The sequence below is a fragment of the Phacochoerus africanus genome, chromosome 1, assembly GCF_016906955.1.
Source record: "Phacochoerus africanus isolate WHEZ1 chromosome 1, ROS_Pafr_v1, whole genome shotgun sequence".
Lineage (NCBI taxonomy): Eukaryota > Metazoa > Chordata > Mammalia > Artiodactyla > Suidae > Phacochoerus > Phacochoerus africanus.
The window spans coordinates 132,717,365-132,731,546 of NC_062544.1; the positions used below are offsets into that span (position 1 = coordinate 132,717,365).

The window sequence follows — 14,182 nt, forward strand, 5'->3', positions numbered from 1 at the left end:
GCCTCGTCTGCAACCTATACCACAGCTCACGGCAACGCCAGATCCTTAACCCACTGAGCGAGGCCAGAGATTGAACCTGCATCCTCATGGATGCTAGTCAGGTTCGTTAACCACTGAGCCACAACTTCTAGTATCTCCAATTTCTGAATTCAGAGATATTATTTCTTAGGACCAGGCTTATTGTACTTAAATTTTAAAAATGACTCAATTCAGAGACCTCCCCAGTGGCCTAGTGGTTAAGGGCTCAGTGCTATTACTGCTGTGGTGCAGGTTTGATCTCTGGTCTGGGAACTTCTGCATGCCATAGGCATGGCCAAAAATAAAAACTAAAAAAAAAAAAAAGACTTGATTTAAAGAAAATAATATAAATAGTAATAACCTAAGCACATGTGGCAAACCTCATGACAATGGGGCACATATTCAAGTGACTAAACCTTAGGAAAACAAAAACCCATGAAGTATTCCTCAAGGAGATCCAGTCTATAAACTGACTTACTTCTAGAGTGGACAGTGACCCAGTGATTAACTCTTATTAATCTGAATTTTCAATAGTGAAGGAAGAAGAGCCTCAGGAAGTTTAGGTCATCCTAAACTTAAGGAACAAAGACCCACAGATACCCCAAGAGTACGGTGCAGTGTGTCCAATGTTTCAAGGACTAGAATCTATCATTCAGGATGCAGAAGGATCCCGCGTGTAGGCTACAGATATGACTAGTAATGACCTGCTTGACCAATGGTGAACCGGAGGTTGAGTGCCATGCCAGGTCATAAGTTTGGTGGTTACTTTCTTTACCATCCCCTCCAATCTGGCTCACCTCCTTTTTTAACTACACTGGTCAAAACATGCCATCTCGATCCTTAGACACCAGAACTATGTGGCACAGGAGGACATGGAGCAGAGAGGGAGAGCTTGAGCTTCTGAGGCTGGCTGGTGCGTTCTGACCAATCACACACACAGAGCAGGTGATGACAAAGGCAGAATGCCTGTGTGCGCATGGGGATGATATAGGTATAAATAAAGGAAGAGAACAAGAAGAGGCACAGGTCCAGCCTTTGTTTCTGATACCATTAAGGGCTATTCCGAGGTTGTGAGAGTTTCCCACTGGCAGCATTAACACTGGGATCTCGCTAAGAAAAGAGAATGTCTTCCAAAGAGTGGCTGTGAGCAACTGTTTCAGTACAGACATAGGAATCGCTAATCCAAAAAATATTAGCACCATTAGGCAGGCATGTGCACTACGGCAATGCGAGTCCACACGTGAGAGGAAGCAACAAGACCCAGAAAACCAAAGGGCATAAATCCAAGTTCCAATACTAATTCCTCGCATTGAATCCTTGTCCCTAATACTCTGTGCAAGGCAGTGCCGTTATGCTCCAGACCAGAAGAATCATGTAGCTGAAGTATGGAGCCAGGTAGGAAAGCAGGAGAAGGGACAAGGGAGTTAAAGAAATAAAATGGCTCAAAACCACTGGGTGCTTATATTTATTCCTTAGAATTATTTCCCACTTTATGTGGTTACTTTTACTTCTCAGTAGGACAAGATGCTTCATTAATGCCCATTAGATTAAAATCTTCTCTGCCCTAAATTCAGCACATTTTATTGAACACCTACTTTGTGATAAGCATTGTGTTGGGTTCCTAGATCAGAGTTTAAAACTGAGATTGGTAAGAATATCTGAGGGTGGGTGTTAAGACAGTATTAAAGTTTCTGTAGGCATGTGTTAAGAGAACATTAGAACTCTGGCATGAATATATCATTGTGTGCGTAGTGTGCATATGGGTACAGATTTCTCACCCTCTTTAATTTTTTATAATATAGGTTCTATATTCGGCATGTATATAATTGATGAAAAGTACCTTTAAGAGCGGTACATGTTCAAAGTTTTAATATTGGGAGTTACTCTTGTGCCTCAGAGGGTTACAACCCAACTGGTATCCATGAGGACTTGGGTTCAATCCCTGACCCTGCTCAGTGGGTTAAGGATCTGGCATTGCCATGAGCTGTGGTGTAAGTCACAGATGTGGCTCAGATCTGATGTTGCTGTGGCTGTGGCCAGCAGCTGCAGCGCTGATTCGACCCCTAGCCTGGGAACCTCCATATGCTGCAGGTGAGGCCTTAAAAAGCAAAAAATAAAAACAATAATTAAATAAATGCAGTGAGTTGGGGGTGGTGGTGAAGACTACCAAAAGACAAGAGTATTAAAAAAAAAGAATTTTTAAAAAATAGTTTTCCTATTGAAGGGGAGACTAATCAAATGCATTTGGAGGTCAGTGGACAGAAGATGACTGAGTTCTTGTGCTCTCGGTTGGGTGGGTGGGGAGAGAGAGAGACAACTGAATAGGCGGATGGAACATAAAATTGAGTCTTGGAGCATCAACAGGAGCTCAGCTGCTACAAGGAATCAGAAGAGAGGAGGCAGGCAACTGAAACAAAAAGCAGTTTTAGTCAAAAAAAAAAAAAAAAAGAGAGAGAGAGAGAGAAGACAAAACCTGAGTACTTACAAATGATTTAGAGGCCAACATTAAGGATTTTTTTCTTCTTTTTTGGCCTCACCTGCAGCATATGGATGTTCCTGAGTCAGGGACTGAATTTGAGCTGCAGCTGCAACCTACCCACACTAGATTCTTAACCCACTGTGCTGGGCCAGGGATCCAATCTCGGTGCCTCTGCAGTGTTAGAAGCCACTGCAGAGACAATGCCAAATCCTTAACCTGCTATGCCACAGTGGAAACTCCAGTATTAAGGATTTCTAAATGGAATTTTATTCCATAAAATAGTGAATATGGGGTCATTGTTTTAAGAATTTCTCTCTCTGAAACATTAAGTCTTGGCACTGAAACACAGATTGTCCTGAAAGAGTGAACAATAGTTACCAAGATCCCTCCTTGGTCACTCTGAATCGTAGAAGGGGAAGGATGCCAGCCATGGTGTCAAGAGAGCAGCTGGGATGTCCTTCAGCAGTGGTTCTCAAAGTATGGTCCCTGAGAACTTGACAGAGGTGCCAATTCTTAGGCCCCACCCCACATTACTGATTTAGGAACAGCAGAACTGGAGCTCAGCAGTGTACAGTTTAGCCAGTCATTCAGAGGATTCTGATGCAAGCTAAATACTGAGAATCAGGAGGTTTCTGCTGTGGTGCAGTAGATTAAGAAGCCGACTGAAGTGGCTCAGGCCGCAGCAGAGGTGTGGGTTTGATTCCAGGCCCAGTGCAGTGGGTTAAAGGATCAGGCACTGCCTCGCTGCTGCAGCTCAGATTTAATTCCTGGTCCTGGAACTTCCATGTGCCCAGGATGTGGTCATTAAAAGAAAGAGAGAGAGAGAGAAAGAAAGGAAGGAAGGAAGAAAGGAAGAGAGAAAGAAAGAGAGAAAGAAAGAGGGAAAGAAACAAAAAGACTGAAAAATCATTCTACAAGAAACCCAGATTTTCTCTCCTATTTGGAGCACCACAAGTATCAACAAAGGCTAACCAAGTATCCTGACAGCATCTGTGGCCAATGGGCAGCAACTACTATTAATGGGTTCTTGATCCTTAATACATCATTAATTCATTATATTCCGAACATCTAGTCTCTGCAAAGAAATGGAACAGTGACTGCTGGCCAGGCTGGCTGTGCTAGGTGATCATCACTTGACAAGGAACATGGAGCCTTTCCTTCATGGAGTTCTACTGTGTCCCAAAAATTTACCTGATGCTTATGGGGCGAGGGGGGGAGGGAAATACACACACTATGATATTCCACCAATGCTCATTTTTAACACATTCTACACTGCATCATCGCATTTTACATACATTCATGGCACTGCACTTATTACACTGCATTGGCCACTGTTTCCATGTTTGTTGCTATGGACTGTGAGCTCCTTAAGGGAAAGAACTAGGTTATAGTCATCTTTTAATCCTCAGAACCTAGACAGGGAGTATAAAAATACTCAATAAAGGTGACCTGAATGACTTTTCATAATAAACAACAACATCGTTACTATTTATGGAGCATGGACCATGCAGCAGAGACTAAAAGATGTACAAACTCATGTCATCTATGGGGCCGGGCTTGGCATCATACCCATTTCACAGGGGGCACACTGAGGCACTCCGAGATGAAGTAGCTGGAGTGGGCAGCCTGCACTGGAATGCAGGCCGGCTGGTTTCAGAGGCCATACTCGTAACCACTGAAGAGCAAAGCCGCCCCCGCACTGAACTCGGTCTGGGCCGTGATCTAGTAAAACATGTTTTCTTTCTGCCCCTGCCTCAGGGTCCTTGCTTTTGCTGTGCCCTCTGCCTGGAGGGCTCTTTCCTGACCTCTTCATGTCTGTCCAAGGGTCACTTCCTCTGAGAGGCGATGCCAGACCCTGTTATACCAATGGTAACCTTAGCTCCACTCTTCTTCCTTCCCTGCTTCATTTTTTTTCCCCTAGAACTTAATTCTCTCTGGCTTTTCCTTATGTAATTGTTTGTTCTATTTCTCTCCTACTGCAACGTCAGCTCCATGAAGACAGACATGGCTGTATCCTGCAGAGCCCCAGGACACCTGGGATGTGGTTGGGGTGTGGTTAAATTTTGGAGAAGAAATGGCTCTGCCTCAGTACTGTCTGGTGACTGGTCCTGCAAAGAAAGGCATTTTTGCTGAACTCTGGACAACTTCCCATTTATCCTTGTTAAGTTTCTTTTTATTTCTGTCTGTACGATTCTCTAATTTATTCAAACACTACTGGATTATTCCAGCTCTTGGTGTCAATTTTTTTTTCTAATTAAAGTAAACTGCCATTTATTTCTCACACTGATCTTTAACACGGAGACATCTTGTTCTTGTCGTAAATATGACTCATATGGAAAAATGTAAGTTGAATATAGGGGCTCATTATGTACTGGGATGTTTCCACCAATATTTCAGAAACAAAAAGTAGCGACATAGCCATAGATGCCCATCCAAGTCTAAGGTCTATAGTAATCATTTCAGTGGAGTTTTTTAGCCTTTTGGATGTATAACCTGAAATTCCACCGGATGACTGAAATGGCCCCTCTTGAAAGCAAATACCACATCATTTACACAAATACTTTAGGTTTCTCTTTCCTTTTGCCATAATACACCTTTAAACTCAACATTCACAGACAAGATATAAAATCTACACACAGAAAAGATCCTTCAAAGACAGACCTTAACATACTTTTTAAAAAAAAAAGGCAAAGAAAAGAAAGGAAAGGAAAGAAGGAAAGGGGAAAGAAGGAAAGGAAAGGAAGAAAGGGGGGAAAAGGAAAGAAGAGAAAGAATTAAATCAGTTTGTCATTAGACTGATTACCTTGAAGACTAATAAAGGAATGAAACTTGAAGGTCATAAAGGTATGTCTATTTGGTTAGGGACTTCTTACGGGTGGTATAAATATCATTAGTTACAGTTGCTATGGGGTCTGTTTGTTTACCAAACAAGAATACAAACAGTTACACAAAAGCAGACCAGTGTATAAATGGAAGAGGCTTTGCCTTCTGGTAAATTTTCCAAAGTGCCTTTTTAAATGTCCCTAATTTTTTTACCTTATTCACTAGTAAATCTCCATTTTCTTGATTCTCGCTTTTCAGTTCTAACACCTTCTGGGAATGTTTTACCCTCGGTTTCTAAGGCTGATCATGATTTGCTTTTCCTTGTCCCTTTCCTTTTTAAATTTTATTTATCTATTTATTTACTTATCTTTTCAAGGCCGCACCCTTGGCATATGGAGGCTCCCAGGTTAGGGGCTGAATCAGAGCTATAGCTGCTGGCCTACACCACAGGCACAGCAACACCAGATCTGAGCCTTGTCAGTGACCTACAGCACAGCTCACAGTAATGCCGGATCCTTAACCCACGGAGCAAGGCCAGGGATTGCATCTGTGTCCTCATGGATGCTGGTCAGATTCGTTTCTGCTGAGCCATGACAGAAACTCCCCTTTCCCTTTTTTAAGATGTAAAAATCAACACCACCAGCCCAACAATCCAAACTGTACAATGAAAATAATGCTCACAATGAAAAATGCAAAAGAAAAAAAGAGAGAAAATTAAAAGCTACAGAGTTTACAGACAAATTCTAGGACAGGTACACCACCCCCAAATTGAGTTAATCCCTGATGTGTGTGTGTGTGTGTGTGTGTGTGTGTGTGTTCACGTGGGTATTTAAATGACTTTTTATAAACCAGATAAATTCAAGCACCTGAATTTTACCTGCTGAGTTAACCAGGTGCTTCTCAAAAATAAAAGGCGGGGATTAGGAGGGGAGGAAATCAGCAAGGCTGTTCTGGAATTTCTTAGTGGTGTGTGTTTGTGTGTGTGTGCGCGGTGTGCACGTGACAACTCAAACCTGCCATGAAAACAAACTATACCACAGAGGCCGCTGTGAGTGGAAGCTGTGCCTTCACACTACACTGACCACGGTACCCACCAGGCACAGCCCCGGTGCCTTTCCGTGAATGGGACCCACTGCCATATGGATGAAGACACTGAACAAGCTGTACAACTCCTGGCGACATGTGCCCGGGGGATTGTCCCATATTAACACCACCTGGGTTGTGGCAATTGTGTTCTGTCTGTGCAGAGGCACGGAGGAGCCCAGCAGGATGTTATTTTTGAGTACACACAAAAAGGAAAATTACAGTTAGGAGAATTCTCTGGCTAGAGTATCTGTTGCTCAATTCCCGAAATAGTTTCCCAAAGGAACGGTTATCTGCTTTATTCACACAGGCAGAAATGACAAGCTGGAACACATATTAACAATTTCCCTTTTGTGAGCTTCCACTATTGTTTTAATGAGGAGAATATACTTTATAATATACTTAGGCCTTGACTGATCACAAAGGGGGGTAGAATAAAGAAAGTGAGGATGGCTGTACATGTGTAACCCGCTCATTTGCATTACCCAAGCGAACCAGTCAGCATGGCAGTGCCTCCCTCGGAAAGGGCTGCAGGGCCAGGCTACGGGGTGGCACCAGTGCAAAATGGCTCCTTGGTAAATCTTGAAAAAGGACATGCCTTCCACTTAAGTCCCTTGAACAGGCTCCCTCCACTGGGCTCCAGACTGGCTTAAGAACACAGGACTCCTGCTAGTCATTTAATTGAGAAGAACACTAGGAGTCTCCCAAGCCACATGGTCTTCTGTAGACCCTTTCCACTTTCAGATGGATCCATACGCATCCAAGAAAAATTTCTGTTTCTTTAATCCGAGTAGTAAAATGACATTTCAACCGGATGCTTTTTACAGGTCAAAGGGCAGAACTCAGGACAACGGGCTATGCCATCAGAGTTTCCAACAGAGGGGTCTTCACTATTCTGCCATATGCCTTCCTTCACCCTTCTGGTATAGAAGAAACATTACGAAAGCTCATGTACATTGGGTATTTCCACACAAGTACAAACACCTATAAAACAGGTGAGTGCCCACAAAGGGATCTAGTGGAAAAAGTCCTATTAGCAAGTGCAATTCATCAAGAAAGAACTCATCTAACCTAAATGATGAGAGAAACTGCAGGTTTGGATTAGATTCTGTGTGAGAAATATGGCACGTCAGATATGAAATAGTCCATGGTTGAGACTCAAATTATACGATATCCCAAGAAATGACAATCAACAACATTGGAGAGAAATATTTAAAACAAATCTGACTCTTCAGACCAATGATGTCATTTCATTGGAAAGCATTTACCATTTAAATACAATAAATAGAAAAAAAGATTTATAGAGTCTAACGATGCTGTTGTGGGAAAAGGCAGTTTATTGAGATAAGACACAACAGCTGTTGGAAAATAATGGCTGAATTTTTTCTTTTAATCCCTCCTCAAAGCGAACAGTCAAGAAAATCCATAAATGCATCCCTCATGGCATGTTGATATTTTAAAGGTTTTCCCTCCCCTGGCCCTCCCTGCATGTGTGAATGACAGGAGGTAACATGGCTGTCCTGAGCAAACTTTTCCTTCCAATTCTAAAGCCCAGAAGCAACTGGTTTTAAGCAGAGAGACAAAAGGATCACAGTTCTGGAAAACATGATGGTCGCCAGTCAGCAGCACATTGGGGTATAAAATGTTGACAGGTCCCCACATGCTTTTTTTCTCACAGAACCAGGAATCGTTTTGCCCTAAACAGGTGACTTTCCGTGCAAACACAGGACAGATGGTGCTGCCAGGAGTCTGCTTAGGAGCAGAAAGAAGACCTCTGTGACAAGCAGTATCTTCTTCCCTTTCTTGTCCCTTACCACATCTGAAAGGACATGCCTGGCCTGCTTTCTCTATCCTCCATGACCTGTTGACAGTCACCTGCCTTCCTTACCTGCAAAAAGATGTCGTGGAAAAAGAGAGGCCACACAAAAATGCTGGGGGCTTCTCCCCAATTAAGGCTGAACAGATAGACAGGTCTGGCCCTAGGTGACTACCTTTAGAGGTTATGGCTTGGTCCTGATCCCTGGGCTTTACCCCCTGGAGACTACAACCTGGAGTCTGGGGTGCAGTCCACATGGTTCTGATAAGCAGCCCACCTGGGGACCACCATGGGCATCACAGCAAGGATCTGAAGGTCAGGGACACCTTACTTCCAGTCCCTGCCTGGTCCCTACCTAGTCATATGGCTTATCCAAGTTATAAATTTCCTCTGGGCCCAACACCACCATCTGTACAAAGAGGACAGTTCCCCACAGGGTTACTGTGAGGACAAAATGGGAAAATCAATACCAACATCTACGTCAAGTCCTCTACGCTTTGTGCCTGGCACAAAGTAACAGCTCAATAAACGTCACCACCATATGCCAGGTACCGATTTCTTCCGGCAGTGCTACCTACACTCGGCAGGCTTAAACAAGAATGGCAAGCCACTGGTTTTATGGACTGAAAAGGTCAGGGAGGGTAATCAAAATTTGGGGGGAAAAAACTCTGTCCTTTCTAACGGTTTCAAAACCCAGGTAACCTGAACATGCCACCTGCCATGTTTTTCAAATGTGAATGGGCAAGTCCGGGCCCTGGGGATGGGGTTAAGATGCAGACCCTGATTCAGACAGTCTAGGGTAGAGCCCGAGATTCTGTGTTTCTAATGAGCTCCCAGGTGATGCTACAGTTGCTAGTCTGTGACCTGTGAGTGACAAAAATCTAAGGTAGGTATGACAAATATAAATTCCTATATCCCAACCCAGTAGAATCAAAGTCTACATGGGAGAGGTGTAGGAAGCAGTATGTCTGAACAAATACCTGTGACAATATCCTCAGGAAATCTGAGAAACACTTGTCTGATAGTTAATGTTGGAGTCAGCAAGCATTTTCTGTAAATGGACAGATGGTAAATATTTTACTCTTGCTGGGCCGTATGTTTTTTGCTGCAACTACTCAACGCAACCATTGTACTGTAAAAGCAGCCATAGACCATGTCTTTATGAAAAAGCCTTAATGTGTTCCAATAAAACTTTATTAACAAAGCAAGAAGCAGGCCATATCTGGCTGACAGACCTCTGTAATATACCAAATAACTCAACATTTATGGGCAAGAAGTAGCAGCAACAATTCTGAAGACAATTTTGGACAATTTGACTGCAGGTTCTTCAAACTAATCTCATGGGAAAGGAAGATTCGGGGTGGCTAATTTGCTCAACTGCTTCAAATCAAAGGAAATATGAAAGAAATTATTTGATTTTCAAAATAACAACAACAAAAAAAAGGTGAAATGAGGAAGAGCTATTCAGAGTCATGGGAACTAGAGCTTACTGCTTAAATTTCTGGCTCAATAGGCCCTAAATATGAATATGAAAATATGCAAAAATTAAAGGCTTGTGTAACCGGAAGAGTTCGGAAACCGAGTTTCTAAAATGTTAGCAAGGAAATCAAGAGCACCAATGTTTATTCATCAACAGAGAATTTTGTTTAAAAAAAAAAAAAGGAAGAAAGAAAAAGAAAAATGAAACACCAGGCAAGCCCACAACTCAGAGTTCCTTGCCTTTTGAAAACAGAGGGGTCGGTTAACACAAATGTTGTTAGGGAGTCAGATCCACGGCAATATGTTAAGGGGCCACCAATCAAAATCAGAGACTGTGCATCAAGTCAAACTATCTGAAAGTCCACGAGCCAAGCAACAACCTTCAGAGCTTATTGAAAGGCAGCTGTCAACTGGGAAGTATGGAAATCACAAGCAAATGGAATACATGGTGCTATGTCAATGAATGAAGGACAAGAAAGGAAGGTAACATGTGAGGACAGAAGACAGGTTAGGCCTCAGAGAAGAGGATGGGGATGAGGGGGTAATTTGGTCACCAGATTCTGAGAACAATAAGGCAGCGTCCAAGAAGGAAGAGGCCGCATAACCTGGGATCTCTCCAGAGTTTAAAGAAACCTCTTTGACCAAATGCTTCAGAAAACTCTGGAACATATATGTAGCAGAGCTATGCATCTGAGACATACTCAAGTTATAAAATATCCACTAATGGTGGTTGAACTAAAAGCAAAAAGCTGGGAAGGATCAGCAACACAGACTATCTCTAATAGCGACTACAGAAGGACAGCTGAAACAGAATAGAGACCAGATGATGTGTTCAATGAAGAAACACAAGATTTATAGGGCAGGAAGGAAAGTCAGGATCCTTTTAAAGGACAGCGAGGCTTGCTTTGCATTTGCCAGTGTGCAAATCCTGCATGGGGTTCATTTTTGTTCTTTATGTGCTGTTTCAGACTGGAAATGATTTATATTTTGCAATCCCTACCCACTTGCCATCCCTTCAAAAAGGCCTAGCAACTATCTGAATCTACCTTAAAAGAGGAAACCCTGGGCTATTCCTTTAAATGTGCTGATATACACACAGTAGGTTCAGCCAATATATATTTTGTGGAAATGAATTTAAATTGAATTTAAAATTTCTTTGAGGGCACTGATTTTAATAGATCATAATGAAGTATTCACTTCTAAGCTGAAGGGAAACTCCCAAGTGCTGTTTAATAACCTAAAAGAGAGACAAATTTGGATCTAGGATCTGCCACTAACCAGTTCTGTGTCCCTAGGTCAGGTGTTTAATCGTGATGACTCAACTTCCTCATCTGTAAAATGGGTATAATAAACCCTCCTACTTCCCAGCAGCCACGTGGCTAAAATGAGACAGCACTCCCAAGGCCAGAGGTTAGCCAGTGCCTGGCTCAGAGAAAAGAACGGATTAAACATGAGTTCCTTCCCCTTTCCCTAGTGCACCATCACATAATGCGATATTTAGAATTTTAATTCAGGCAATTACTTAAGTAGTAATTGCTATTTGTATTTACATAGCTGCTTTGATCCAAGAAGCTCAAAGGGCTTTACTAAATTTAGCATTTTAATAAATGTTTCATTTGCATTCCGTTGATTTTGTTTACCCACACCAAAACTTGGAATTTCCTAAAGCGAGACAGCCAGGCAAGTTAAGGAAATGAGATAATATCTTCACGTTCACAGGTATCCCACATCGGAGTTTTGTCTGTTGACGGAAGAAGTCATGACTCCCTGGTCCAGCAGATTAAATGACAGCAAGAGATGTGCTCACTTGCTCCTGTTGAACTTCCTCCTCATCACACTTACCAACACAGAGGTATGTTTATTGCACCAATGTGTGTGTGTGTGTGTCATTGGCACCATAAACATTACTAAACTCGGAAGAAAATCAAAGCACGAAGCTCGGTGTCATCACTGAATTCTAATGATGCGGAATGTCCGCGGTTGCACGGGGACAAGATCTTAACAAGCCCTGATTTGACCGCTGGCATCCGCCTCCCACATCACATGGGCTTGCCCCTCCCTTACGGGGCTGAATATTGATAAATGTCTCTACCCTGTGCAACAGGGAAGCCGGCTTCTATTGGCAATCTTTACCAAAGCGCTTTTCTTCCCTTCTCTACACTCAAGGGTTTACCCTGAATGATTTAATTATCATTTTCCTTGTGTAAGACAAATTAAAGAGGAGAGTAGGAGTGTCGTGCCAAGCACATTATTTATCTCCTTAACAGATTGCCGCTTACCAAACCCCAGAGCTGCTGCGGCGGCGGCTGCTTGACGGGGGCCCACAAGATGCTCAGGGGGCAAGGCTGAGGGGAAGTAGTCTTGCACGTGGCAGGGAAACACACTGCCCAGGGAGATCAGGAACCGCCGCACCACTTCTCGAACAAACCAAAACTCTCGCGATAGTACCATCGTCCAGCTAATTTTCACATCGAGTACTCCCACAACGTTTCTGGAAGAATTCTTAAAGCTGGTGACCTAAGATACAGCTCCAGGAGGATGGGGGGGTTTGGGAAGGGATTCTATATAGAAATCAAGGGAGAGCTTTGAAAGAGCTACATTTCATAAATGCCGGTGGTCAGTATGGGAAAAAACCTTTCCTAGAGATTCCTTAGACAAATGCCAACTCAGTGTCTAAGTGAGAATATATATGGATAGTGGGAGCTTTTTCGTTTTTTAACTAATTTTCCACTATTTGAACAGTAACCTCACAGGGATTTTAAAATAAACCATCCTAACATAAACACCACATAATACCCATTTTAAGTCCCTATATACAAAGTGGCTAACAATTGCAGGTTTAGTGATCAATTCTGTAGGTTTGTAACTTTTTGACTTATCTTTCACCTAAAGCACTCGTGTCTTATTTGCTACATTCAGTTACAATGTGCTGACTGCAATTTTTTTTCTAATCCAGCCATGTCTAGGAACCTACCAGGTAATATAAATTGAGAGATGCCAGAGATTAAGCAGTAGCATACACTACTGCTTTGCAGTGTGCAGTGGGAAAAGTCTGCCTGTTTTTACATCCAGGTTAAGGCTCAGTGGAATCTAAATTCTCTTCTGATCCTTAGTCTAATGCAGGCAGGTAGTGTAATGAAGATTAAAGCCAACTTCTGTATAGACAAATAAGGACCATAAAACGAGAAATCCAACAAACTTATTCTCCCAGAATTAGGCTGTTTCCTAAGATCCATTTACTTTCAAATACACCTTAAGACCTGAAAAGGGCTATTCTTTCCCTACTTGCCTCATTGCTAATCTACCACCTAACTCCAGATATAGAACCTTTTAGCCTGAAACTGAGCGCAGTGCACCTAAACAAGGAGAGTTTTCTATGTCACAGGAAATCTGTGCAGGCTCCACAATGGCCGACACGATTACAACAAATACCTTAAGTGCATCAGTTGGCATTTTTCAGTGTATGGCCTCCTGCTCTGCCTATGGATAAAGATGTAATTCAATCTCTCTGCAGTAAATGGACAGCATCAACCTTAGGACCCCAAAAGCAAGTAAGCAAAAGACAGAAGCCTAAAACCTTTTCTTTAAAAGCTAAGTCTAATTTTTTTTTTTAAATTACAAAGACATCTTAAAAGATTATAAAGCAAGAGCTAAGAACGTCCTCTACACACTGCCTATGGATATCTATCCTCACTGGAAACAAAAGAAGTCACACGTGGTCCAACAGCTCTGAACTGATTCTCACCGTCTGCCACTAATCTTTAAACTCTTCTAAACCAGTAAGTTAAAAGCATCTTTTAGTTCTTCTGTGTCTTCCACAGAAACTCCAAACTGATTTTAAAAGGACAGCTTCAAGTTTTGGCTAAAACATAAATAACCTCATCTCTGGAAACCTCTCTTGGCTTTTATGTTTGAGCATGATCCGCACACATAAACACACACACACACACAAATATACAGATTACATTTTCTGTGATTACTAAGCTCTAGATGGATAAAAGGTTGCTGGTATAGAGATACACATCTAATTAAATCACTGGGTTTCTTAATGTTCAATTTTTCGAGAGATATATGAAGTTATATGTGGAACTGCTGAAGAGAAAAATATAATTAAAAATCTTTCACTGAGTCACTTTTATTAAAAAACAAAATAATTTGTTTTTCCTGATGGAAATGACATTTACTCTCACACGTTACTTGTAAGGTTTCTTTTCTTCTATGTGTAGACACTGTGCATATGAAATATGTACAGAAAACAGCTAAAAAATAAACTGGAAAAAATTTATATATATTTTCTACTTTGGAAAAACAATGAACAACGGCATTAATGCTTCCGGGTGCTAATGCTTCTGGGTGCTGAGTATAATAACACGGACCAACAGCTTCATTTTCTCAGAGCTGCCTGCTCACATGATGTATTTTGGATCACCGAAACAACCTCAGCTTCAAGTAACATTCAAGTGAAAACTCAGGACAATTAAAAA

The 14,182-nt window shown here is 42.0% G+C and overlaps 1 protein-coding gene across 12 annotated transcripts in view; it reads right to left on the reverse strand.

Annotated features, from left to right (window-relative positions):
* Positions 1-14,182, reverse strand: part of FOXP1 (forkhead box P1) — a 620,675-nt gene that overhangs the window by 68,368 nt on the left and 538,125 nt on the right. The gene's annotated exons all lie outside the window — the stretch shown is intronic.